General features: G+C 38.7%; 1 long non-coding RNA gene across 1 annotated transcript in view; it reads left to right on the forward strand.

Moving 5' to 3' along the window:
* The first annotated feature begins 5147 nt into the window (after positions 1–5147).
* The window catches only part of LOC109366580 (uncharacterized), a 78717-nt gene continuing 56203 nt past the window's right edge, over positions 5148–27661 (forward strand). The window contains exons 1-2 of the long non-coding RNA XR_002112951.2: positions 5148–5318; positions 7611–7689. This is a non-coding gene — a long non-coding RNA (uncharacterized LOC109366580). The remainder of the gene's footprint in view (positions 5319–7610; positions 7690–27661) is intronic.

Genomic DNA, 27661 nt, shown 5'->3' on the forward strand with positions numbered 1-27661 from the left:
GCCACTGGAAATGGCAGCTGATGCCACTGAATTCTGACAACCTTAAATCGGAAGCAAACATGGGCACGCGAACATTTTGCAGGTTGTAGTACTTGGAAACAGTCATCTAGAAGCCACTAAGTGTGTCCCTAATTTTAAGAGCTGTGCTTGCGATTTTTTTTCCTGCCTTATGCTTTCTACAGAGGACAGGGCCAGAGACCCTCTTCTGTGTCTCTCTGTAACCCAAAAATAACTGGGAAATCTGCAAAAACAAACATAATAGGTTTGTTTTTATTTAGTTTCTCCTGATGGTTCGTTCCTGTTACAGAGGTTGACAAGAAAAGTCTAAAGGCACTTGTGAAATGAAATCAGAGCTTTTAGATTCTAGGCGTGTTTCTGATATGGACTTTGTGGCAAAGCTCCATAACTTTGCCTCTGAGTTTCTATGGCAGCTTGGGAACCCTCTATCCACAAATGTAAGCTCTCTTCGGTACTTTGTATTCTATATTAATTACAAACTCTGTTTTATATTCTGAGTAATAATTTGATTATGTGAATGCATTACACTTTTAGCTTTACTGAAGTAGGTTGGGTTTGCCAGGAGAATTTTTGTGCCTTGCAGAAAAGGACTGGTGAAAGTTTGCTAGGATGATTAATTTTACTTTTTCATTTTAATTTTTTATCTATTTAGTTTTTATTTAAATTTTAAATTTACAGAAAAATATTTCTTTTTTCTTTCTTTCTTTCTTTCTTTCTTTCTTTTTTTTTTTTTTTTTTTTTGCTTCTCAGCGCTTCTGCATTTCTATGACAATCACCACTGTCTTTCAAATAAAAGGAGCAAAGCAAATTAAGACAGTTCTCAAATAGAATTTTAGTGTAGAGAGGCATGCTTTCTGTAAGTTTGCCACTGTGAGTATTTTGTGCTGTCAGCACTTGAGTGTGCTTTATCTTGTCCTGTACAAAAGACTGCTACGTGCTATTTTCCACCCTATAAACTATGTATGGCAATTTTTTTTCTTCTTGTAGTACGTGATGTTTCTTGGCTGAACATAAGCCAGCAGTGTGCCCAAGTGACCAAGAATGCCAATGGCATCCTGGCTTTTATCAGAAATGGTGTAGCCAGAAGAAGCAGGGAAGTGATTGTCCACCTATATTCAGCTCTGGTGAGGCCATACCTTGATACTGTGTTCAGTTTTGTGCTCCTCACTACAAGAAAGATACCGAGCCCTTGGAGTGTGTCCAGAGAAGGGCAACAAAGCTGTGAAGGGTCTGGAACACAAATTTTATGGAGAGCAGCTGAATGAACTGGGATGGTTCGCTCTGGTTAAGAGGATGCTCAGAGGAGATCTTATTGTCTTCTACAACTACCTGGAAGGAGTTTGTGTTGATGAGGGAGGTCAGCCTCTTCTCCTCTGTAACTAGTAGTTACTAGTAGAACAAGAGGGAATGGTTTCAGGTTGCTCCAGGGCAGATTCAGATTGGATATTAAGAAAAACTTCTTTTCCAAAAAAAAGTGGTCAGCCAATGGAATGGGCTGCCCAGGGAGATGGTTGAGTCACTGTCCCTGGAGGTGTTTAAAAAAGGAGATGATGTACAAGGGGATGTGATTTAGTGGGGAAATACTGATGGTAGGTGGATGGTGAGACTGGATGATCTTTGATGTCTTTTCCAACCTTAATGATTCTGCGATTCTACGATTCTATGTAGAATCATATTTGTCTATATTTGATAGAAATACAGACAACATGTATTTGTTAACTAACAAAATTTTGAATGGGTTATTTGATGCAGAGTTACTTCAATTCGTTGACTGTGTTATTTCTGTGAGGGTGCTAAGGGAGGCCCAGCCTCCTCTGGGAATTCCTCCAAAACCTTCCCATGGTCCATGAGCTCCATTTCAGCTCTGTCCACGACCATCAGACCCTACTGCAGTGACACAATCCATGCATATAAGTCAGTAAATTGAATAGACTATGAAAGACTGTCCCAGAAAACTTCCTATCTCTGCCTCTATTTTGGTTCTAAATTGTTAATTTACAGAGCTTTTCAAAACTGGCTTTGCTCTTTTTACTGGTTACACCTATTCCTCTGAATGGTAGGGCATACCATCCGTGGTGGTGTTACAGTCCTTTCAGCAGTTTACTAGTGTGGGGACCAGAACACTTTTTCAATTCTTTTTAAATCTTTACATTGCAAGGAAGAGATTATCTGCCTTCCAAAACTAAGAGAAGAGGTGCTTAGGATTTTCTCCATAAAGTAGGTGTTCTCACATTTTGAGGTTAACGGCTCCATGCTCATAGAGAAAATATTTCCCATCAGAGACCCATTCCACCCATTTCTCAGCCATGGATGATATGGTAAGACTAGAAGATAAATACACTTAGCTCTTTTAAAAGCAGTAAGAGTAGGGATTATGCATTTATTTTTTTCCAGTTGAAATACAGTAACAGAGTCTTCAGGGACTTTATTAAACCTTCTACTCTACTTTTTCTGCACACTGCATACACACATTAATATCTACTCGTAGATACTTGTAGCTTTTTTTCTTAGCCATCTGACCTTGTTGCCTCTGTAAAGCATGCTGTGGCCATGTTCCTTTTTCTCTTGAACTGATTTCCTTATCTTCTGTTTCCTCCTTCCCTCCCTGAGAATGTATTTTGAAAGATTGACTGTCAGGGAGCATGACCTAGAATAGTGCTTAGTTTATGTCACTAGTCTACAGACATAATTCAATCCAATAGAATATAAAAAGTGATTATCCAGAATTTTTGTAAATTCTGGAAAACAACCCACTAAAAAAAACCAACCACCCAATAATTAGAGTGGTTAATGCAGAAACTAGTGAATAAGATTCTCTCCACAGGCCAGTTTGAGTGTGGACATGAGCAGCATGAGCATCTCTGTGTCTCCCATCTGTGTCACAAAGATGAAGAGGCGATACTTTTCCTAGCACAATACTCATATAACCTGTGCAACTTACTGACAAAATTGCATTGACCGTGAAATGGTCAGGGTGCAGCAAGGACCTGGGAGACAAGATCAGACTCATCTGATGTCTGGAATCATCTTTATCTGAAATAAGCTTTACCCTTCAGATCATCCAAACAGTGTTTTAAAAAAATAAAATATGGGCCAGTTTGTTAAACTCTAAAATTATAATCAATCCATGAAATTTATTGTATGGCCATAATAGAGTCTTCGTTTTCAGGATGCAGCCACGTTATGAAGAAGATGGATTTATTGTCAGACCGTAGGAATGCAACTATGCTCTGTTTTACGGAAAATGTCATAAAAAATATACTCTGAAATAACCCTCACAGATTCAGAACACTGTAAATTACAGAAACTAGTTGTGTGAAGTCGTTCTACAGTGAGTTAATTAAGGCTTTCATAAATCCATTAAAGAAAAAAAGATACAGAGAAAGAAGAAAAATCTATGCTTTTGATTATGATTTGAAAATAGGGAATGAATTGATGAGGCAGAGAGAAAGAAGTAATCAGTTTCAGACAGCACGTTACAGATGAGAAGATGTTTACAATAAGAGTAGTGAGTGTAAATAAACAGTAAGAAGCTGGGCTCTAGACTGCAAAAGGAGAAACAGAAAAGGGAAGAGATGTGTTGAGCTAGAAATAGTCCATGGGTTTGGAAGGCAAGAAAAAAGAAGGTATCCATCTGGATCATGTATTGGACGGAAAGTTCAGTGGAACAAAATGGTAGGAGCCAACATTGTTGTGAAGAAAAGATAGGTATGAAGACTTTTAAAGGACTATTGCAGAAGAGATGGTCTTTAAAGGTGTCTTTTTGGGGTGCCAATACATACATTTATGGACTTATGATTCTCTTGTGCTGGCCCACTGCACATCAACAACAAAAATTTGCACTCCATATAGCTCCCATTGTACTGTTGTCTCTTCACATTTCAGGCTGTATCCAGAGTGTGCAGAGGAGCACTGCTGCCCAGCTGGTGCACTTACTGATTGAGCACCTGAAAGGGTGAGATCTCAAAATATCTCCCAGAAAAGGATTCAAGTTAAAAGGTTGGGTAAGTGGTAAGAGCTGGCAGTAGATTGCAAATTCAGGCTTGCTCAATCCAAAGGCACATTAGCTCTCTCTAGTAAGTTGCACTACTTTTGCACACCACACCACGTCATGCCAGGATACACTGCCTTCCAGCAAGGCAAGATGCGTTGTGTTTCTAGATAAGGAATATATTTACAAAGTTCAATTTCTACAGGGCAGAAGAGGAATTAGCTTTATCTGAAAACACTCTGTTTGTACCTAGCTTTGTATTTACAAACCCCCAGCATAGAAGGCTATGATTCCTTTTAAGAAGATTGACTTGATCTTTGTTTAAAAAAATGCAAACAGAAAACTCCTGCTAGCGTAGCCACATGGAGTGGAACAGATAATTTATTTCTGTCAGAATGCATTATTTGTGGATGTCAGTACTGTGTTCTGAATAGGATGTTGAAATACACTGTGGGTATGTTACTTACGTACGTTTCCAGAAAGATACAGCTGGTAAGAACAAATGAGCTGTAATAATAGGTAGTTAAAATGTTAATGGAATAATGAAGGTCAAGCAGAAACAGTCAGTCAGTTACCAATAAAAAAGGAGACGTATAAGAGGTCATCTTCTTTCTGGAAGACAGAAACTCTCAATTCATTAGAGAATGAGCATCTACATGAGCACAATTCCCAGTCTGAGCTTATAATTTAATCCCAGTTTGGTCTTTTTCCTAAACATTTCTTGTTTGGGACATTTATTTTTGAACATGAATTATTTAAATTCAGAAAATATTTATTACTGAATATCTGAATATTTTTCCTAAATTGAAGTGAACCTGTAAAAAAGAAAAGGGTCATTGAAATACAAAATAATTAGAACGCTTTTCAGTCAGTTGTGGTCTCACAAAAAGAGCAAAAGAAAAAAGAGAAAGTCAATATGTACGACTTACACTTCTTGTTCCTGAGAACCAATCCAATATAGCAATGAGGAAGGTAGAAAATTGTCTTATTTTTGTAAGCTTTTCAAAATCTCTATAAGGAAAAAAATGCAGAGCAGAAGATTTTGATAGTTCCTGTTACAGCCAGCAGTCTCTGGCTAATATATTGTGTGGGAACTGCTGAATCACGGCCTGAACCTCTAATTAATCACCTGAGGCGAGCAATGAGTCAGCCACGGGAGCACAGGTGAAGGCAAATCACCTGTGCTGCAGGAAGGGGTGGAGCCTGGCTGCACCTCTCCTAGACCCATTTAAGAGCTGACTGCCAGTGGGGAAGGATCTCTTCTGGAGATTCACTCCATTGGAGTTTCTCACTTGAGCCCTGTTTACAGGTGAGTGTGCCTATCATTTTTGTTTCCTGCTTTGGTGTAATAACATCATAGCTAAGCTCTCTGTTATACCTTAACATCTGTATATTCATTAATTGTATACTGCTATACCATAACATTAGTATATTTGTTAATTGTACACATATGAACTAAGAACAGTTCTCCCAACAGCTATCACATTACTGGATGGTAAAAACACTCCTTTAGCCATGTTCCCATTAGTAAATATTCATGCTCTTACAAGTTCCTATCTCTGAAAGATGTGGTTAGTTAAGCAACCAGTCTCTTAAATTGATTTTCTTAAGAGATAAGGTTTGTACAAGTAGATTAGCAGATACTCAGCTTGATAGTTGTGGCCTCAATTGTTTTCACTTTGTTAAGGTAAATGCTAATAAATAAATCTATAAAGATATATTCCATGTTTTGAGTCTTTCAGCATAACTGGCTGACTCAGGGATTATTATATTCATGGGAAGGTAATATACACAGACCATCTTTGAAAGGTTAAATATATTTTTAAAATTTGCCATTGTTTTAGGAGACAAAATTTTCCTTTGATAATTCCAAATAGAGTTCTCATCCTTTCAAAATGCTTTCAAAATGTTTTCAAATTAAATGCAAATATTGTTTTTACATTTATATATTTTTACAAATATTTTTTAAAACTCTTACATTCTTTTTGTTGACCTTGGAGCTAATTACTTCAGGAAAAAAACTAAAAATCACTTGAACAGAGAGACTGTTAGTTCAGATTGATCTAACATTATGAGGCCCTTTTGATCATCAAATTTCTGATCTATGAGGTCATGGGAAGTCTTTGTATTGAAATCATGCATGAGTTTTGGGTTAGGCACTAGCCAGTTAGCATGTACACATGTAGACCACTTGAAAGAGTTATGTTGGATGGAGACCAGAGTAAGGATGTGGAAAACAAAGAATATCAGGAGTAGGGTAGAGTTTATAAACTAAATGCTGCCTAGCAGAGAACATAGTGTGGGAGCTGAACAAAAAAAGAGCCCCTTCACAGGCACAGAAATTAACTGTTTGCTGCCTATATGCTGTGCTTGAAACAATAAAAACAAACAGTAGGAAGAGAGAAATTGGTCCTGTAAATAAGCAGTAGTAAAGTCTCACTGGGACTGCTTATGTGAAGCAGAAGGAAAACAAAGCTAAGCTTGAATTTTGACATCCATTTGAAAGTTTCCATTGAATGGTTGAGCTTTCTTGCTAAGCAGTTCACGCTATTTTACTTACAGATGAATTTGGATCCAAAGAAAATCTGGAGGCACAAGAAATAAATCCAAACTATTGCAATTCTGGCTAGCACAGTTGATTACCAAGTCTTGATTTGAAGAGTGGAGAAAGTTGTGTGGGGGAAAAAAATGTCCAGATATGAAAAGGTGTACATAGTAACTATGGGCTGCAGTAGATTACTTCCTCTCAGGGGACATGTCATGCAGAGCTCTGTAAAGATACAGTAGGACTTCCAAGAAACCTCTCAGGAAAAGGATATAAAATACTGGAGTCTTTAAAAGCAGTGATTCTTTGCTTCTCCTCTTTTCTGTCTTTCTGAGGTGAGTCTTCTTGACAGAACTGGCAGGAGTAATTCAACTGATCCCCATCTCTGCATGGTGAATTGCCATGCTTGGCAGGTGCAGGGTTGTCTGTATTGCTGCTGCTCAGCCAGGTAGCACAGGTATCTCTGCATTATGCCTGTTTGGTCACTGCTCAAATCTTACACTACTGTATTTCTTCTGTTGCTTGTGGTATTGGCTTGTTCCACAAAGATCGTGCAATAATTAAAGGCTTGTTCTCAAAAAAAAAGTGGGAATGTGCAAAATATATTTGGTTCCCACAGTAGTTTAAACTACTCCACTAAGCTCTCATTAATAAGGCATAGCTTGCAAAGTCGTAATGATAATAGAAGCAGCACTGACAGAGTCCTGGGTCAGTGCTTTGTGTGCATACATGTTCTGAATGCATGCAAGGGATTCTATTAGAGCTTTAAAATCATTTTAAAGGTTTTGCCTCAGCAAATTTTCACGCTCATTTAAACCCCTGGTTTGTCATTATAAAGTGTATTAACTTTCCTATCCTTAATGCTTATTTCTGTCCTGAGAGAAATAAACAAAAAATACTTGGCAAATGTGCTTCCTGGGAAAGGAGACTAAGTGGCAGCAGGGCACTGTTTGCTCTTAGAGCTGATTGCTTTAAAAATCTGTTCTAGAGTTCAAAAGGTGATAAAACAGTCACGGTGAGTGTGTGCATTTAACTTCTATTTTCTTTTTCACTCAGATTGAATTTGCAGAGCAGTCTTCTGACATGCATGAAGCAGTGCCAGTTATTCAAGTCTTGCATGGATGAGGAGAAAGTGGTAAGACACTTAAGCAGTATTTCTGTCAGACTGTTAGCCTCAAGTGTAGACTGCTCCCTGCTGCTGCTACTATATATACTTCATAAATGACTGGTTTAAAGTGTGGTGAAACCACAGTGAGAAAATGTGTTCCTTTTCCATGGGCTTCTAGAAACAAATAAGCATCTATATGAAACTACAGTGTCTCTTGTGCCAAAACATTGGCACGGGGCAGCCCTCAGCAAATGTTCATGGAAGGCCATTTAGAAACATTTTTTCCAGGAGTAAACAAAGTTCAGAGAGTGTAGTTTGACTGGAAAGTTGTGTGAGAGTAGAGGAAGAAGAAAGCTGAAAAATGGATGAAAGAATCAGAACTTTCCTTGAGACTGTTCAATCTGAGGAAGCCCTTTATGCTGCAGGGCCTTGGAGTGCCGAGTGGAGATGTCTTGCTGCTGTAACCAAGAAACATAACTCTGTAAACAAGCAGGAAAGCATTTTGCTCCATATCTAATTTATTTTCTGGAAAAAAAAATACCATCCTGTGTGGAGAAGCTTTTTATTTTCAACAAACAATGAGATTTAGATGTGATTTCTTGTTACTTCTTCAGGTATGTTTACTGCCATTCTGTATGGTTAGTATTCGGACTTGGTTTCTCTTAATCACTGCTAATTGCAATTAATAATTTTTTCCTGATACCAATTGCAGTTACTAATGTGCAAATAAATGCAAATATTGATTTTTGCAATGTGGGAAGATCAGTTGGAAGCTCAGATGAAGACCATCACGTTTTGTGTGATCTAATCCACTTTTTAAGTGGAAACATCTAGCATACTAATTTTAGTGTTTTAATAGAGAAACTACTGACCAGGTGAATGTTTGGGAATAAATGCTCAGTGAAACCAGTTCTTAATATTTTGATGCCAGTTTATTGTGGTTTAGATAAATGTAGCTTGGCTCAATTCTTGCATCATCACGTGATTTAATAAGTGCATCTTCTGCGACCTTATCACAGTACCACTCATTTATAATCTGTCCTTATAACATTCATGGAATTTGCTTGTTTTAGAAATATGTAGTGGCAGTGAGGAAAGGTTATAAAGAAAGTTATTGTGGCTGGGGATCTGAATCAGCATAGGGTTTTATATGAAAATTGCCCTACAGGAGGTACAGCAATTCTACACAAAGAATGTGCAATTTATAAATGAAACCTTTTACTCCACTCTACTTCCTCCATGCACAATTAGGCTTCTTGGAAAAAAAAAAAGGCAGCCATGGTGCAATGCTAATACTTATGAGTGATGCATGATTGATGATCCCCTAAAGGCAGCAAGAGAGAAAATTACCTCCTTCCCTCATTTAAGGACATTATTAGAAGACTTGTTGAGTTCAAAGCTCAGGAAATTATGTTAAGAGGCCTGGATAAGGCTTTAAAAAAAATCAGGAGAAATTATTTTCTCAGTAGTTAAAGGTAAGATTCCTTTTAATGTGCTGTATAAGAAGAAAACTTTGACACACTGTTATATGATATTCTCTAAAAGTATTTGTCCTATCATTTGAGATTTATTTGTACAAGTATTCCTCTCTCCATGTACTAAATGGACTAATCTGCAACCAATGCAAATTAATGCTACATTCTAAATGCTATGTCCTTGTTTCTCAGTGGGAAAAGTAAACAGATCCTTCTCTCAGTTGTAAAGGTAACATGATATACTGGGAAAGAACAGGATGAACTGATGCTGTTCAGAACACTGGGGTTTTGGAAGTGGGACAGGGTCAGCATCAGCTAGCAATGTTCACTTCTAATGCAAGGGAGAGGGAAAATAGTAGTGGCTCTAAATGGACCAAACAATACTTTTTCTTTCATTTTTGACTTGCACTCTCTGCTATTCACAGCATTTTGTGCCACTGCTCTAGTGTCAGTCAGGAACTAGTGAGAGTTCAGATTCAGCTGATGTGGGGGGGACATGGGCTTTTGATCTGTCCTGCCACTATCCTACTGAAGCACGGTTCCTCCTTTTTTCTTGCTTTCAGAAGAAAACAAGACTCACAGTGTCCCTCTATGTATCCATCTGATCTGTGCCCGAAGATTTAAGTAGGAATTCTCCTTATAGTTCGGAGTTTGGAAAAGTTTGTTGTCTAAAGGATATTACATTTACACAATTTCCTGTGGGCAGAAAAGAGATGGCATCACCAGCCATGTTATAGGAGTGTCCACCAAGCACTTAGCCCTTTTGAGGCTATAAGGGAGAGGTTTTATGATCACTCCAAACGGGAAGAGTTCATGTATGTTTAGGAAAACCTATATGTTGAAATGAAATAAGATATCTTTCCAGATAAAGGAGATCACAGTGGATTACTAACATGTAATCTGCCCTATCACAATGTCTTTGTGTGATTTTTATAGATGTCTTGGGGGAATTGGAGCAATTCTGAGATTTTGTACTCTTGTAGGAGAAAAATATATTTCTCACCTGTTTCCAGACAAGAAGGTAATAGGTACTTAGGCTTTAAGAATCGTATCTGAGTTGATTCTTTGTAGTCATGGTCAAAACCAATCCTTCCCTAATAGTACGTCTTCACAGTATTGAAAGGTAATATGTTTTTCAGTGCCTTGAAAAGGCGAGGCAGAGTTGAACATTCCCATTTTTCTTTCACTATCTGGAAACTGAAAGCTCTTTCTATACACATAAAGTAACAGCTTTTTTTTCAGACTGGCAATATCTGTATCTAGAGAGCTAACAAATCAAGAAAAGATAACAGTATTGTATCCATGTTAAAATCATTCTCTTAATGCATTGCATCCTTTGCTCTCATAAAATAGGAGCTGTCTTGTAGCTACCACTGCAAAAAGACAGAAGATCCCCTCCTTTGATAGTACAGCTGACAGGATAATGGCAGTGGCCATGTCTAAGTTAACTGAACCACAGCACTTCTCAGCTCCTATCTATAAAGCTTTTAGACATTTTGTGATGTGTCCAGGAGAGAGACAGGCCCAGGTACTGTTTCCACCTTCAGATTTGTGATTTTCTTGGGAAGGAAGCAAGTATATAGACCTGAAGGGAGGCACATTTGCTCCCCAAATGAAGCACGGGGACAATCAGGAGCATACATTTGATGCAAAATTTAGATTTATACACTGTCTACATACCATTGCATAGCTGAATGTACCAATGAAAACATATTTTTTACCTCAACTGGCTCACTGCAAATTTGGTTTATAAAGCTCAATGCAAACTGACAAAGTGGTGCCTTCATCATCATTAAAAACTAATCAGGCCCATCACTGCTGAAATATCAGCTTGTCTTGTTTGTATACAGAGTACATCATTAGTTTATGTAAATGTGAGCAACAGGCTTCTTCAAGGCTCCCCCACTTCATCCTGCATTCCTCTCACGATGGAAAAAACAGTTATATCCATGAGCCATCTCAACTGCTTCAGCACAATATGCTTCAGACATGGCCTGGGATGCATCCTTTGAACTTTTGAGGCTGAAGTGTTGCAAACTATTCTCTATGCCAGGAGTGCTTACTCAGAATATTTACAGCTTTTTTTTTAATTCCTCACAGTGATATAAAAATGTTGTGTATAGGCCAGAATCAGTGCCAGATGTGCTTGCATGTGCTGAGAAGAGAAGAGGAAAATTGCAGCAGGTAACTCATTTGTTTGGCTTTGTGGCCCACTGGGGCCAAGAGCAGCATCCTCTTCAAATCTGCCACAGCTTACATTCCTTGCATTCTTGGTGATTTACATTTTAATAACAGCCTAGTTGTTGTTTCTTTCAAAGGAATTTTTGACACAAACTACATTAGATAAAAGATGTAAATAGTACAATTAGCACAAGGAAAAATATCCATGAAAGCATCAGATCTGTAAAAATGTAGCTAATTGAGTGTATTAACATTAACTTCTGCATAATAAGATGTGCTTGATGCAACGAGTTAATGCACCAGCCTTTCACCCTAGAAACCTTTACTTAAAGCCAGAATCACACAGAAATGTATTTGGTAGCTTCATACAACTCTCTTTGTAGCATTAATCCACTTTATACATGTCACAGTGCAGTTTGATCTGCCTGGATGCTAAAGAGGGTCAGGCAAGTGAAACAGTGTGGAACACCCCCCTGAGCAACCATGGGGCAGCTGGGTCCAGCTGGTTCACTGCTTTCCCTTGTGTCACTTATTGCTTCATCATGTTCTTTCTTCCTAGAGTGTTCATCATTGCTCCGCTGGCATCTGTGCTGGCAGTATATGCAAGCTTAAAATTTGTGCTTTATGGTTTAGCAATATCAAAGTAATAGTCTGTTACTTAGATTTCTTTTAATTGCAACATGAAGAAAAGCCTTCTTGGCTACTTATTTTGCAGTCGTGCTCTAAAAGAGAAAGGGATAGAGACATGCATGCTTCTGCGTCCCAGAATAAGCAGGCTGTGAGGAAAAAAAAAGAGACCTTTATTAGTATAATTTTTTTCATCACTGTGCTCCACTTACATGATATCAAAATCAAACTGCATTAAGCTATCAAACAGGCACAGTCGATCAGATCTTTCCAAAGCATGCTCCCATTTCATTGTGTGCAATGTAGACAGTACTTAAATATTAACTGACTACAAGTTACATTTAGAAACATTTTAAAAATAACCCTTTTCAAGCTTTTGACAACAGGTATAAGCCAAAGGCTTTGTGTGTGGAGAGGGGGCAGGCACACTGGTACCTAATTTCTCATTTACACTGAGTAAGAATCGGTTATAATTTAGTACAAAATCTTTGGTGCTTAGATCCTTAGAACATAAACAACCTGGAAGTGTTAAAAGTAAGCAGCAAAACTAGCGTCAAACTTTGGCGCTTGGTTATGGTGGTGTTTTGTTCAAATCAAAAACACATATTTTGATCCTCATAGTATCAGTGCACACTGGTGTATTTGTCAGCTAAGGATACACAGTTCTTCCCCTTTCCATTTGTAAACTCTCTGAAAACACACCTGTGTACTTGTGCAAATATTACAGATTGTACAACCTTTTTTCATTTATTCCTGGCTTTGATATTTGCCAGCCTGACTGTCAGAGCAGTATAGATATTGGGTCTGTTGTAAACGGAGCCCCAACAGAATCAGCTTGTTTTTCTTTGAGTGTCTTGGTTTGTTATTTATGTTCTTTGATTTGGCACTTAGCCACTGAGATGTATTTCTTCAGCCAGATAGGGAGAAGGAGCTAAAATGATCAACTAAACAAAGAAATGTCTGCTTAAAATAAAACATCCCATTAAGATTTTGGCAGTGGAAACATTTGCAGCCTGTATTTAGACTTCTGCATATCTGCATACACATGCAACCTTCCAGTCTGAGCAAGGGAATGACTAATATTTGTCTCAGCTCTGCTCTCAGTCAGTAAAGCTACCAAACACGGAGTGTGTTCCTGTTTCATTCAGTCTGCTTGTGGCACTCCAGCAGCCTGCATCTGTTTGTCACAGTACAGAGCACCGTACTCATCCTTTCCACCCTGTAGTGGTGCACCATTCGTGCAGTGTCAGGTTGCAAGCCTCTGGTTGCTGCCTCTAGTAGCCTGGCCAGCTCAGAAACACAGCTGTAACATGGGCAGTGAAAGCTGCTCCACCAGCTCTGACACAATGCAGGCTCCTTGTGTTGGAAGGAGGGTATGACCAAAATCCCGGCCCTCGAGGAGGGCTAAAAGCAGAACTCTCATTGCCTGAGCAAGTTTGAGGACTAGCAAGTAGATACATAGATGACTCTCACTGTCACCTTGAGGCAAAGGAGTTTTGTGAAGTGCTTAATCTGGTAAGAGGGGCGACTTACTTAATGTGAGCTCCAAGTCAAGCAATGAAGCTGGGGAGAATGAGAGTTCAGATAAACATATGTGTAACAAAAGTGCACTCTTCTGATGCCTAACATTTTTCTCCTCAGCATGCTGCAGCCATGTTCCTAATTCTAGGTACTGTACTATACTGTACTACCTATGGTATCTTTCTCTTTCTCATCTTCAGCTTTAAGTCATCTCTCCCAGATAAAAGCTATGCTGTTTATTCTCACCTGCAAGTGGCTCAAGTAATCTCTATAAACAGTAATCAACCTCATGCAACAGAATAGAACAAGGATGAAGCTATAACCCAGCAGTTAGTATGTACAGCCCTTTCAGGCAGTTCATTATTACCATCCCAGCTCTATAGCAGAATGTGGATTGCAGCACTGCCGTGCATCATGCAAATATGATGCTCTCTTTATCGCCTTCCAAACATCTCCTTTTTGTCTTGAGCTGCTAAAAAGTTGTGTTGGAGCTGCCTCTTGAGATGGTGATATTGCTCTGGTCAAAGAGTGATAGTTCATGTCAGTCTAGTGACATGTTTCTCTAACGTCAGTTTTTTCTGAAGCACCTGAACATCTGTAATGGAAAGACATCCTCCCATGAAACATTTTCCTATGAATCCTGGCATTTCACTACTTTGTACTTCATTTATTACTGGCTAACAAATGCAACAGGAGGATTTCACAGGCTACCCAGTGGAATAAACAGCAGCCTTTATAAATGCAAAGAATCTAAATACGCAGGCTGATAAGAGCTGAGTATCTGTCAGTTTAAATGGCATTCAGCACGTGAACTTTTAATTGAGAAGCATTGCGGCACCACGTATTCCATTTATTACTTTCAATTAACTTGCATGTGACCTATTTCTCTACCTCCTGACAGGTTCATCTTTCTGAGAACTTCACAGACAAAATGACATTTTCGTTTTCTGTCTGTTCAACTGTGATCTTAGTTTGAAAATCGTTTAGCATTCATTGCTAAAAGAAATAATGCCACAGGCATTAAACATCGCTTCATACTCCCCCTCCTCTTCCTTAATTTTCCTTCTATTTCTTAACCCTGCTTATCTTAAAGGCTGGAAAAAGTATTTGGTTATCAGTCTGCATTGTCTCCTTTTTGGCCAGTTGAAATGAAAGAGATGTCTTGCAGTCGTTTATGTGGCAAAAGAGGAGAAGGCAAGAAACATTAGAACTGTTGCTAACCTTAGTCCTTAAGAGAAATAAAGACGTATGCTAAAGAAGTAATTAGTAGTTATAAACCACTGTAGTCACCAACATTCAAGTTCATACTTTTACCCACATAGTTTCTACCTTTTTGCCTGTGTGATTCCTACTTTCAAGGCATCAGGAATGTAATTTCAGTGGTTTTGGCTGTAAGTACAGATTTCTTATAACGCTACACTCTGGTTCACTTCCACCTTGCTGAAGTGAGTGACAATTATGCTATGAATGTTGCTTGGTGGAAAACCCTTCTGGTTTCAGATAACTAGAGGCTGAAACCTTCACTGTACCTTCACTATCTAATACAAAAGAGTTTTAAGTGCCACTTTAAAATCTAAGAGTATAATATTCACATAACAGAGGTTTTATGATCCTTCTAGTTCTTGAGGCCACTGCTATCCAGGTGAAATTAGTAGAGACTACTAGTATCCAACGTAGCCACCTGGATGGTATTAGTGGGAGCATCTATATTTCCATGAGGAAAGGGAAAAAAAATAAATCATGTCCTCTCTCACCCATGTATGATTGTTGGATAAATGATCTTATTTGTCAAGATGTAGTTTTTCACTAGCAGAGGAAGCCACACAACTACATCATACTGTAATTAGCAGTGATTTAGTGAAATTAAGATATACTTCTGTGTGTCCTTTGATAAGTAACGTTTTACTAATTTGCCATTCAGTTCATGTTTCATTGCTACCAATGGTGGTAGATGAAGAATGTTTTAATTCATTTACCAAGTCTGAATAGATATCGAAATCCAATACTGAATGTATTAAGACATGATTTTGAAGAAGTGAGGACAAAATACTTTTAGGATACTTATACTAGTTTACAGCAGTAACAAAGTAGATTGCATTCATGTGTGGAAGTTATTCTTATATGAAATAAGCCTAAAAACTTCGTAAAATACATTTTCATACTTGCAAAATGAAAATGATCATTTACGTTTTAGCAACATAGTATCTATTTACATGTTGGGATGGGTACCTGAATATAAATGCTGAATTGACTAAGCAAAAAAATTGATTAGAAAACATACCTGATTATCATGAATTTATTTAACAAATTTTAGAGAAAATTTTTGTTTCCTCCCATTCAGTGAAACTTATTTTAATCTTCTACAGTGTGGAAAATAGCGTACGTACTTTCAGCAGCATCCCTGCCACACAAATCTAAGGTTAGTGTAAACTGGTATTCAGATGCTCATTAAGAGGAAAGCTGGCTATTTGCCTTTGGTCAGATAGTTCCCAAGAGATACCATGAGAATTAAAATTGCTATTTCAAATATTGGAATGTGAAGTCCAAGCCTCTGTGGGAAGGATTATCTGCATTCTCTGGAATCTTTTCATCTTCATCCCAGAAAATCATCAATTTAAATTCCCATACTGAAGAAAACAGAAATTATTGTCACTTACTTACTGTTTGATTGCCTTTAACTTGGTCATAGAATCATAGAATGGCTTGGATTATAAGGGTCCTCAAGGATCATCAATTTCCATGTCCCATGCCACTGGCAAGGTTATCAGCCACTAGATCAAGTACTAGATCAGATTGTCCAGGGCCCCGTGCAAACAGTCTGTGAATATATCCAACAATGGAGCATCCACAGCCTCTCTGGGCAACATGTTCCAGCACTTCACCACTTTCTCAGTAAAAAACTTCCCCTTGACATCCAATCTAAATCTCCCTTTCTTTAGTTTAAAACCATTACTCCTTGTTATATCACTCTCTACTCATTTCCTTCATGTTTATAAACTCCCTTTAAATATTGGAAGGCCACAAGGAGGTCTTCCATCTTCTCTTCTCCAGATCAAACAAACCCTGTTCCTTCAGCCTGTCTTCATAGGAGATGTGCTCCAGTCCTCTGATCATCTTCATGGCCCACCTCTGCACCCATTCCAACAGCTCCACATCTTTCCTGTACTGGGGGCCCCAGACTCGAATGCAGTACACCAGATGGGTCCTCACAAGGGCAGAATGGAGAGGAACAATCCCCTCCCTCTCCCTGCTGGCTATCCCTCTTCTGATGGAACCCAGGATGCCATTGGCTGCAAGCACACACTGCTGGCTTGTGTTAAATTTTTCATCCACCAGAACTTGTAAGTCCTTCTCAGCAGGGCTACTACCAAGAAATTCTTCTCTCAGTTTGTATCCATAACTGAGATTACCTCTTCTGTCTCCAGTCACTCAGTGTAGCAGCTCTTGAAGTCAAAAAATCATCTGCAATTTCATTTCCTTACCCTAATATCTTTGCTTGGATTAGCTGCAGTGTAACTTATTTCATTCTGAGTTGCAAAAGGAATCTAACTGAATGGTGCCGTTTTGATTTACTGAGAACTTTCCTGTGTTACACCCAACTTTCAGAATTCTTGCCATTTTCCTAAGAGAAGTGGTCCTGAAGAACCAAGACATACCTCAGAAATACAGCAAATATGAGACAGGGCATGACTCTGTGCCCCACACTAATGTTAATTTTCATTTCTTTTCCCCATACAATCTTGTTCTTATCCTCCTCTTCTACGAACCTTGCACGTGGAAGATCATGTTTGCGGAGACACAGTACTTCTTTACGTACTTTTGTAGGATTCCACAGATTTTTAAGTAAATGAGTCTAATTTTTGAGCTAATTTAGACACACTTGTTTAAAAACTCCTTGATCATAGATCCTTACATTGTTGTTAATAACTCAAAATATATTTCTAGCAGAGCTCAGCAGCAGAGACACGATTTCTGCTGAGATTCCTTAAGGTGCAGAATTCTCCATGAAAAGCCTGTGGTATTCAGCTCCACAGCTGTTCCTAGCACAGAACTGTGTTCTGTAGGAAGCAAGAATTAATTTGCCTGCGTGTATTTTAAGACATAGCTGTACATTTTTAGCACATGGATCAAAAGGTACAGGGTAGGTATTCATTACAGCAGCTGTGATTAACGCTGTCCTCACAGCTCAGCTGAGTGTGGCTTCGATGAGGAAACTGTGATAAGAGAGAAATGAACTTAATTTGCTGAGGTTTTGATATTAAAGGTAGTTCTAAATAAATGCAATAGGCAGTTGCTTAGAAGCTGTTACTGTTAGTTTGGGCAGGAGAATATTCTTCTGACTTTTTTTTGAAAGGACATCCCTTCTGATGAGGCAGTTTATTTCATTTGGAAACTCAACAAAAATGCTGCCTTTCTGAGATGTGGATTTCCAGTTTCATCTGGATGTTCTGAGAGGGTGCTAATGATATAGCATAAAACATAACTGGATACCTTAAAATAATTGTTCCATTCCTCTCTTTCTGAGTGCTTTCCGGTGTTGCTAATTTCCACAATATCCTATTCTTTCACACCTAAATCTAAATGTTATTTGGAAAATGAAACGGGAGGCTTGGACTGCAATGATGTGTGCTTCAGGACTTCTGTCTAGAATATACAGTGGAGCTGACTGAGAAGGTAGTAGAAGCACTGCTGAAGATGACTGCATTGTATGTGCCATTATTTAGCTCAGTTTGCTGTTTGAAGGCCTCACTGAACATCAGTGACCTTAAAAGTGAAAATAGTGGCTACTGCTTCATTGAGGTTGTTAAATACCTCAGGCTTTTTCATCTAGTGTGAACTTCTGAACAGGTTTTCATGCTTTCTTTGCTATTGGATTGGTTTATTTACTGGGCCATCTATTAAATGTGTATTTTTTTGCTGCAGGGTGTGCAAAACTCAAGTGGAATCATTGAAGGATGGTGAATATCGAAACCCAAATGTTATTTAGTAGTGATACATACGCATTGGATGCACTGATTAATGTTACACGTAAACTGCTTCCATGTGTTTGGCTTATTTTCTATGCAGCACAAGGTATCATTTCCCAGAAAATTAAAGTTCCTCGTTAGTTGTGCTCATTATTTCAATTTATTTACTTAAATAAAAATCTATTTAAATTGTGAAGCACAGTACGAGAGACGTTTACTGCAAATTCATTTTTAGACAGGAGAACTACCTCAATAGTTCTAAAATAAGCCATTATAGTAGAGCTATGACATTCTGTTTAAATAACCAGTGAATTCCCATTTCTATTGTTAACATATTTCGATTAAGATAAAAAATTTCATCTCCCACATCCTTCAGTTGACTTATAGTGTTATATGCACTGACTTGAATGCATCTTTAAATATCAGATCTTCAGAAGAGTCTAAGAAATTCTATATTTTGTTGATTTCTCTCACACATAACCCACTTTAGTTACCATCTGTAGCAAATGCACCATGTCAACAACGTGCTCTTTCTCACCAGGTGCAGATAGCATTACTATTGATATTCTTTCCTTTCTTAATTACATCTTGCACTTCTAGTTATTCTGCCTCAAGTATTTTAAGTATTAATCACTTCACAGTCACTTGTGCTAAGCTGAACTTGGCTATCTACTTACCTCCCTGCCATCAACAAACCAAAATGCACTGATTGCCAATTTGAAAGCAGACTGGTGCACTGTTTTTTCACTGCAAAGAAGGTTTGTTTTCCCAAACAACTCTCAACCTTCTGATAATTTGCTTTTCTTAGCTGTCTTTCACTGCATTATCTTGTCCAGGAGACATGCAGCCAGCAATGTCCTTTATAAAATTACTCACAGTCCCTCAGGAGCAACTTTTATTAACCCTGTTCAGCCTTGTTTTATCTTGTTAAGCTTATTTCACATCTTCTTCCCTCTAACGTCATTCCTTCACTGACACTGCCTCTCTTTATACTCTTGTTCCTTAGCACATAGGTTCTAAGTGGTTCAGTTTGGGAAACAGCAGGAAGATACTTTTTCTCAAGTTACTTATGGTTTTTGCCACTTGCTGACAGCACTGAAGGTATGAAGAAGATGTCTGATTTTATTGTACTGAGTGCTTAACAGATGCAGTGCTGGAGAGAGGAGATCTAAGCATAGAAATGAATTGGCTGAAGACAATTGAATTAAGCCTTCAAGTACGTGAGAGGCTGCTTCAGAAAGAAAAATAATTATTTATTTTCTCAGTCCAGGGTGAATAGGTAGAGAATACCGGGATAAAGCTGCAGGAAGATTTCTTCTAAGTCCTAATGTGATGTTGGCATACATAACAAGATAATTATCACCTGCTTTGTCCTGGCTTAGCCATTCTAGCCCCATTCTTTAGAATCTGCAAGCTGTTTTTGTTAAATGCATTACTATAGTTATTTTTGGGTGTTTCTATTTTAAAAACTCTTTGACTACTTAATTAAAACTGAAGCCCTGTTTCATTAGCTGTCCTGTAAGCACAAAACTATTCCCTGCCATAGAGTGGAAACTCAGAGAGCATTAAAAATCATTACCATTGATTTTTTTTCTTTTTTTTTCTTTTTCTTTTTTTTTTGCTTAGCATTAGCACCTAAGGATGCCAGGCATGGTTTCAATTCCTCTGTGTAACGCAGAGCGTATGTACCTGGCCATTACTATCCAAGGTTATTACAGCTGAAAGCCCTTCTGCTGTTTAATGAAGCAAGGCTCTTCAGGTTCCCAAGCAACAACTGCTCATTGTGTGGAGCACTGTAGCTGCAATATCTGATGGTCCTTTCTTGGTCATTTTCTTTCAAAAAGATTTTAATGAATTAATGTATGATTTTCTCTTTGTTAAATAAATAGATACGGATACAACGTACCCATGCTGCAAGAACAAGACTCCACTCTTGCCACTCAAAGTGGAAGAGATGCAAATGTAAAAACTACACAAAGCCACTTATAATTTAAGTAGCTTCTTCAGATGCTTCTTACCATTTCTTGATATCTGTTTGGTTATACTTCAGCTGAGTGTTGAAGTCCCACTGTGAAAATTGTTTATCTTTGTTTAAAGAGAGAGAATTTAATCAAGATAGGTCTTTTATTGTGTTAAATAAGGAATTCCATTAAATAGATGTCTGAATGAGACCATCAAGTGCTTTGGCTAAGAAATTGAGTGAAGAGTAGTAATAAGCCATCACTGTTGAGATAATAAAACAAAATTGTCAGCATCATACATTCTGATTATATATCATATCTCATTTAAGTCTTACAATGTTGGAAAAAATGTTCTGGAGGTCCTGCAAGATAGATGAATAGTAAGAAATTCCCATAACATGGAGACAACAAGTATACTCTAAAGCAGATATTTCAAAGTAGATCCGGAAAACCCAATGTTCAACAGGGATAGGATAAACTATATTACATCTCCTTGCAATAACTAATAGGGAGAATTGGCTTAAACTCCCAGCCATGCAGTATAATGCATCTTCCAGTTTATGTATTAATAGTACTGATTTCGATTCCAGATGGTATTGTGATCCTTCTAAATGTTTGGTCAGTTTTTGCATCACTGTTTTTTGTAGTGTAGCCGCAGTCTCTGCAATTCAGTTGCATGTGGTGTGAAGAGTAATTCTGTAATATCTTTTTAGAAGTAGCCAGAAGAACTGAAGGATGCCTTTGCTGCTGCTGCTGCTGTTAACACTGATGTGTCTTAACAAACAATTCTAGCTGCCATGAAAATCTCTCAGGCACAAACTCAGTTTTCTGGAGACAAGCAGCTCCATCCCCAGAACAGCCAGTAAGCCAGAGGCTACCATGGTTGCCTGAATTAACACTGAATGAAAACCTGGGTCTCTTATATCCCAGGTGAGTTCTATAATTGCTAGCAATCCATTTAGAAACCAGCAGCAGATGGTTCACGGTGCATTCTGTGTTCATTGTGCTAGAGGTTGTTTGTGTTACTTGGCACTTGAGGAACTGGGTTGGAGCAGGTGAAGTGCAGGCTTGCACCTTTGCTACAAGCCAGAAAACACAAGCTAAACATGAATTTTCTTTTTGTTAGGTGAGCACCTGAGTGTTCAAGACTGTAGCATTTCTGAATATTTTACTCTGTTAAATGCTGCCTTCTTATCTCTGTCAGAACTATGAAATATAAATCAAGTGAGGAAAATAGAAGTGCTTTTCCTCTTGGGGAACAAAATTTTATTTTTGTAATCAGTAAGTGCAATTGTTTTGCCCATCAGTGTGGAGAAATAATATTTCAGTCTGCAACCCATGTTACAAGTGATTTTATGTGATGCTTCTTTACTGTTGTGCATTCCTTTCCCTATTCCAATTTTTGTCTTTTTTTGTTTGTTTAAATAGCCTTTCCTTGTATTCAGACAGAGAGCCACCATTTTCCATTCAATCTGTCAGCAAACCACGCTTTCAGAGTTTGAGTTAACTGAGTTTCTTCAGAGCTCTGTCAAATGGGTGAGCAGTTCAACTTCCCCCTTGTGTGTTAGGCTGCATTTAGCAGAACTGAAGTTCATTTGCCATCTTGCCATCTACCAGAAGGTTCAGGGCTGTCAACCCATCACCCATGCTCAATAACCACATCCCTCATTGCCACATCTACCCTCTTCTTGAAAACTTCCAGGGATGGTGATTCTACCACTTCCCTGGGCAGAGTGTTCCAGTACCTCACTGCTCTTCCAAGAAGAAATTTTTCCTAATATCCAACCTCAACCTCCCCTGGCACAGCTTAAGGCCATTCCCTCTTGTCTTATTGCTGTTACCTGAGAGAACTGACCCCCATCTCACCACAACCTCCTTTCAGGTAGCTGTAGGGAGCGATGAGGTTTCCTCTAAGGCTCTCCTTCTCTGGAGTCAACGATCCCAGTTCCTTCAGCCATTCCTCTTAAGACTTGTGCTCCAGACCCCTCACAGCTTTGCTGCCCTTCTCTGGGCATGCTCCAGAGCCTCTGTTTCTCTCTTGTATTGAGGGGCCCAAAACTGAGCACAGTACTTGAGATGCAGCCCCACCAGTGTCAAGTACTAGGGTGTTTTAAGATAGAAATGCTATTTATTTTCACCCTTGAGAGGCTAGTAAAAGTGTAAATGTGACCTTTTGAGTAGCTGTAAAGTTGCTGTGCAGCTGAAGGGAAGGAATTGGTTCACATTCCCTGGCCTAACATATTAAGCTTTACTGACTGGCTGCCTCCCTTTCATTTGGAAAAATACGACCCCACTCCTGGGTACTACCTCCTGAAATTCCAGCATCAATGATGAAATCCCTTTTGTTCTCTTGAAGGACTTTTCTCAAAGGGATATAACACCTATATGCTAAAGCAGTTTCAGAAGGCTTAGTTCTACTTTCAGAATGCCCTACCTTTTCTCTTATGCCTGAGTACTTTTATATGGAGTGTGAGAAAATGGGTTGGGAAAAGCCATTTGAGCAATCAGAATAGGGCTAAAACTCGACTAAATGGTTTGGTCTGGTCCAAGCTTACAACAGATGCTCTAGCGACAGTCATAAATCTGATTATTGGCTGCCCTTTACTGGAATTACGTTGTTCATACCATCATTCCCTGTCACTGGAGAGTTCAGATGTATGCTTTATTATTTTGTAAAACATTAACATAAGCCTATTAAACTGCAAATGCATCACATTAATATGGGGTAAATCACCTAGTTTGAAGCCTTTAAAGCAGGCTGTGAATTATCCAGTATCATGATAGATATAGCCAGCAAAACACAGCAAGCCTCTGATTAGCCTCAGGGTAAATTTCAAGAGGTCATTAAGATCAACATATTCCTTTAAATGTAGATCGTGTGAGAGAGTATGTGAAAGAGAGAGGAAAAAAAGAAAAGGAAAGCCTAAGTCTTAGGAGAGATGATGAAAGAGATCCCAGTCCTATTAGTGTGCAACAAAACATGACCAATAACAGACTCAGTTAAAAAAGCCTGGAGGCAAAACCACCTCTTGTGTTGTCCTGCTTACACCAACAATTAGGAGAATTAAGTTTCCAATAGGAGATGCAAGCATGAATCTCCGATAACTGAGTGCCAGAGACTATTTGTCAAACACCAGGTAAACAAACAAATCTGCTTCCAGTGGAGATGCTTCAAACAAAATGGAAAGCAAACACAGTTTCAGAAATATCTAGTCATCACTAACTAATGCACACATCTGTTCAGTGTAGAGAAAGAACAAACGAAGAAGATATACCTAGGGTATTTGTATGCTCATTTAATTGGCTTTATTTTTTAATCACAAATAATCTCAGGCAGTGTCTTTCAGTGTCTGATTAGAAATGCTACCAACCAGGGTGAGCGTTAAGTCCTGTTAATCTGGCCAGGAGATGCATTACAATTAGTTTTATCTGCATACTGCCTGTTCTGTTTGCTCCTAGCACAGGAAGAAGTGCTGCACCCACCAACATGTTTAATTAGATAGAGGACCTTCTTCCTTCCGCATGTGTAATCAACTTCTGCTATTAGGACTCCTCTGAGAGCTGGTAAATGAGAAGCATATATAATTTCTTCATTCGCATACTGTATACTCCCTGTTTTGAAATGGGGCAGGCTTCCTGTCCAGCAAATTCTGTTCTCTGTGGATACATCACAGTGGTGTGTAGCAACCCTAAGAAACATAGGTAACCTATGGTAGTTCATGCGTGTAAAGGATGGTGCTCAGGTACTTGCCCATTGGAAAAGAGCATTATTTTTAGAGAAACTTTTCTTTTTTGCACTCTGCTTTTTTATTGTCTTCATAAAAATGAGGATAGAGGCTGTGCATTAGGCATTACCAGACACAGTTCCATTGCAGAGTACTTAAACTCCCCATAGGATGGTATCAAAGCACTATCCAGTTCAGTGCACAGAGGTGAGCTCCTCATCACAGCTCCTTTCCTGCCCCCCTCAGATAAAAGTGTACTCAGAGTGTATCATTAAGTTGCAGTCTGACTTCAAAATTGCCAGGGGACTGAATGCATCTTACCTCTTTAATACGTGACAGAGATTTCCTGAGGCAATTTTATGGTCCTGGTGACAGGTCAGGGTGGATAGAGTGTCTGTGTTGAAGAAAGCCTGCTCTTTGGTGGGTTCAGCCCACTGCTCTGGCACTTACTTTCCAAAAGACTTAAGGAAGACAGTGAACCTGCTGAACTACCAGGCAAATTTTGAGATATACCATTTTGAAATTGTTTTCCCATAAATACCCATTTTTTTTATGTCTTCTGCTTCTTACTCGACTCACTTTCAGAGCTGATATAACAGATTTCTCAAAACACCTCCTCCTCTAATGTGCTTGGACTCTTCCGTTTTCTGCTTTTGCTCTAAATCTTACACAGGCACAAAATTCTCTGTGATGCCTTTTCCCTGCACAGATGCTGTTTGCATCGGTTACAGTGGTGGGAAACCTTTGAGAAGGTAGACCCAAAATATTTTCTGATAGTTTCCAGCTGTGCTCCTGAGGCATTGGAACAACATAACTGGCTTTTTTTTATGGCATAAATTACAGAAGTGACACGAAAACAGACGAGTTTATTAAAACAGAGTGAATCACTGATGACATTTAAGTCTAATTAAGTCAGGGTATTCAGCTTAATGATTTTATTCCAGAGGAGGTAACTATTTTGGTATTCATAATGTTTAACACAGATCTCCTGGAATACAGTATTGTACCTATGGGTGCCATTATCAGGGTCTGTAATAGCAAATGCTTTCACTTAAAAGGCTGTGCCAAGTTAAATCATGGTGAAATTGATCTCAGCCATTTGAAAATGTTATCCCAAAATGTTGTCACAGTTGGATAAACAGTTGGGCTGGAGGAAAGACGAAATACATTCACAATGGCAAGGTGAGTCTATTTGTAGCCTGGAATAAGATGGGAAAAGCCAAAGGGTCATTGTCATCCTCAGCTGTGAAAGTACCCTGTAGCTTTGTGTTAAAAAAAAATACATAAATGAAGTATATTTCAGACTTAGCAGCAATCAGGGAGAAAGCTGCTAGGTGCTGTGCCTCTCTCTGATGTAATCTATGCATTTCAAAAGACAGACTACAGTAAATCATTCACTAGTGCCCTGGCTGCCTTCTCTTGCTTCTCTACTGCATTGCAGCATTCCTGTCTCTATGCAGCCAAGACATGTTTGTAATGAGATTTGATTTGCAGACTGCCCACAGCTTAGCAGTTCAAGGATATTTTGTTGTGTAAACTAGATTCTGCTCCTCTGACTTAGCTGCTGTTATGTAGACAACCTTCCTGGAGATTAAACCTCAGATTCTGTCCTTTAGCACTAATGGGACTGGCTGCTTGCTGCTGTGATGCTTGAATACAAAATACTGTTTATTTCTTCAGCAGAGTGTGTTTAGCTAACCCTATTATCACTGCTGACAAGCAATGCTCAGAGGGGCCAGTACATGCTAGTGTGCCATATCTGCATCTCATGGGACTTCTGGAATTCATATCTCAATCCATATACTAGACAGACAGATTGTACGTAGAGCTTTATTCCCCTACCTCTTTCCTTGCAGTCACAGCAATATTGCTGCTTGGTATCAAGAAAGTTCCTGAGTCAGATCCTCTGGGAGGGGAGATATTTGGGAGTTTTGTTTTCAAATTTTTCCGGATGGGCTTTGCTGATGGCACTAAACACAAAAGGGAGCAGAACTATACATTTTGGTGTCTGTAATGTTTTTTGTTGACTGAACAGAGCAACAAATATGTATATTGTGCCTATCACCAAAAGGCCCCCTTTGCAAGTCTTTGGCTTGCTGATCTGCTTCCATGAGTCCTTTCTGCAAAGGAATAGCAGCCTGATATGAGAGCTTTGTAATGCTCTCCTCAAGGCCTCTCTCTTTAGACCAAACACAGAGTGTAGGGTGATTGGGCATGTCTAGGTTCTGCAGTTCCAGCCATTCTGTGATTCTGTGATATGTTTTTGCATGGTCTTCTGTCTGCAAGTGTCTCTTCTTTCCTATTTTGATTTGAATAGTACCAGTATCTATAGATGTGTAATAGAGCAACTGGCACTGGATTTCAAAAAATAAATGATGCACTCAGACCATTTCAAATAACATGTTCTTGCTTAGACGATAGTGACACTGTGCACTAAAACAATACAGTGCAAACCCAGAGCAAAAAAACAAACAAACAAACAAAAAACAACAAACAGTGCAAATGAAACAATCCCACATGAGGATAAATAATTAAAAAAAATAAATAAATAAAACCCAGAGCAACTTATCCCAAGATCCATTTCAGTACATCTGCAATACGTGAATGCAACTACCACTTTTTTTTTTCTTTGTGAAGAGTTGTCATCTGTCTTGCTTCACTGTAAAATTGCACTGGATCTGCCAAATCATATATACAATATTAAACACCACAGGCAAACTTTATGGATTCGTGCAGAGCAAATGTTATGTAAACTGTTGAGATGATTCTCTCTGAGTCCTGGTTTGTTTCACTGAATAAATTTGCTGAGTTTGTTCCTCCAGCTAACTTTACCACTCACACTGTTCATTTGTTGTTTCAATCAGGAATTTGTGAACAACAATCAATTTCTAAAGTCAGTAGGGAATATTTCTAAATGGACTCACTCAAAATTCTGAACATTTATTCAGTTGCAATGCATAAAATTTACATATTCTATTGCCTGTAAATGCAGCTCCATTATTAGACTTTGTTCCACAAAGAGAAGCATACAGCGAAGGGTCATTTTCTAGCTTAATAGTCCAGCAGAGGCAGAACCCTGAGCGGCTAGTACAGAAATAGACAAACTTGTTTATACTGAGGACTGTGCTGGCCAGCTGCCAGAAATCCAAGTGCTACCCTTCATTTATAGAGATATTTGCATAACCTTGTAATCTAAAATATGTTTTTCTGATATTATTGACTTAATGGCAAGAGGAAATGAATGTGTCGATTCCACCGCAATAAAAAAGATGCATGATTTGATTTTCCTTTCTTTTGAAGATACAGCATTTTGCATATTGAAGATAGTGTGCTGTATCTTGAGAACTCCACATATTTTCCTTCATGTCTAGCAAGCTGGGTGCCTGAAATGCTTGTTGGCTCTATAGCTCTAAAGGGCAAAGGACAGCATCAGATACAAGGTAAGATCTGGCTGCTTCCTTTCATTTTAACGCAAGTCCTACCAAAGTACTCTCATTATCTAAAATGACAGTGGAAAGAAAGCAGTCACAACGCCTATCAGG

This window comes from Meleagris gallopavo, chromosome 3, assembly GCF_905368555.1.
Source record: "Meleagris gallopavo chromosome 3, MGAL_WU_HG_1.1, whole genome shotgun sequence".
Lineage (NCBI taxonomy): Eukaryota > Metazoa > Chordata > Aves > Galliformes > Phasianidae > Meleagris > Meleagris gallopavo.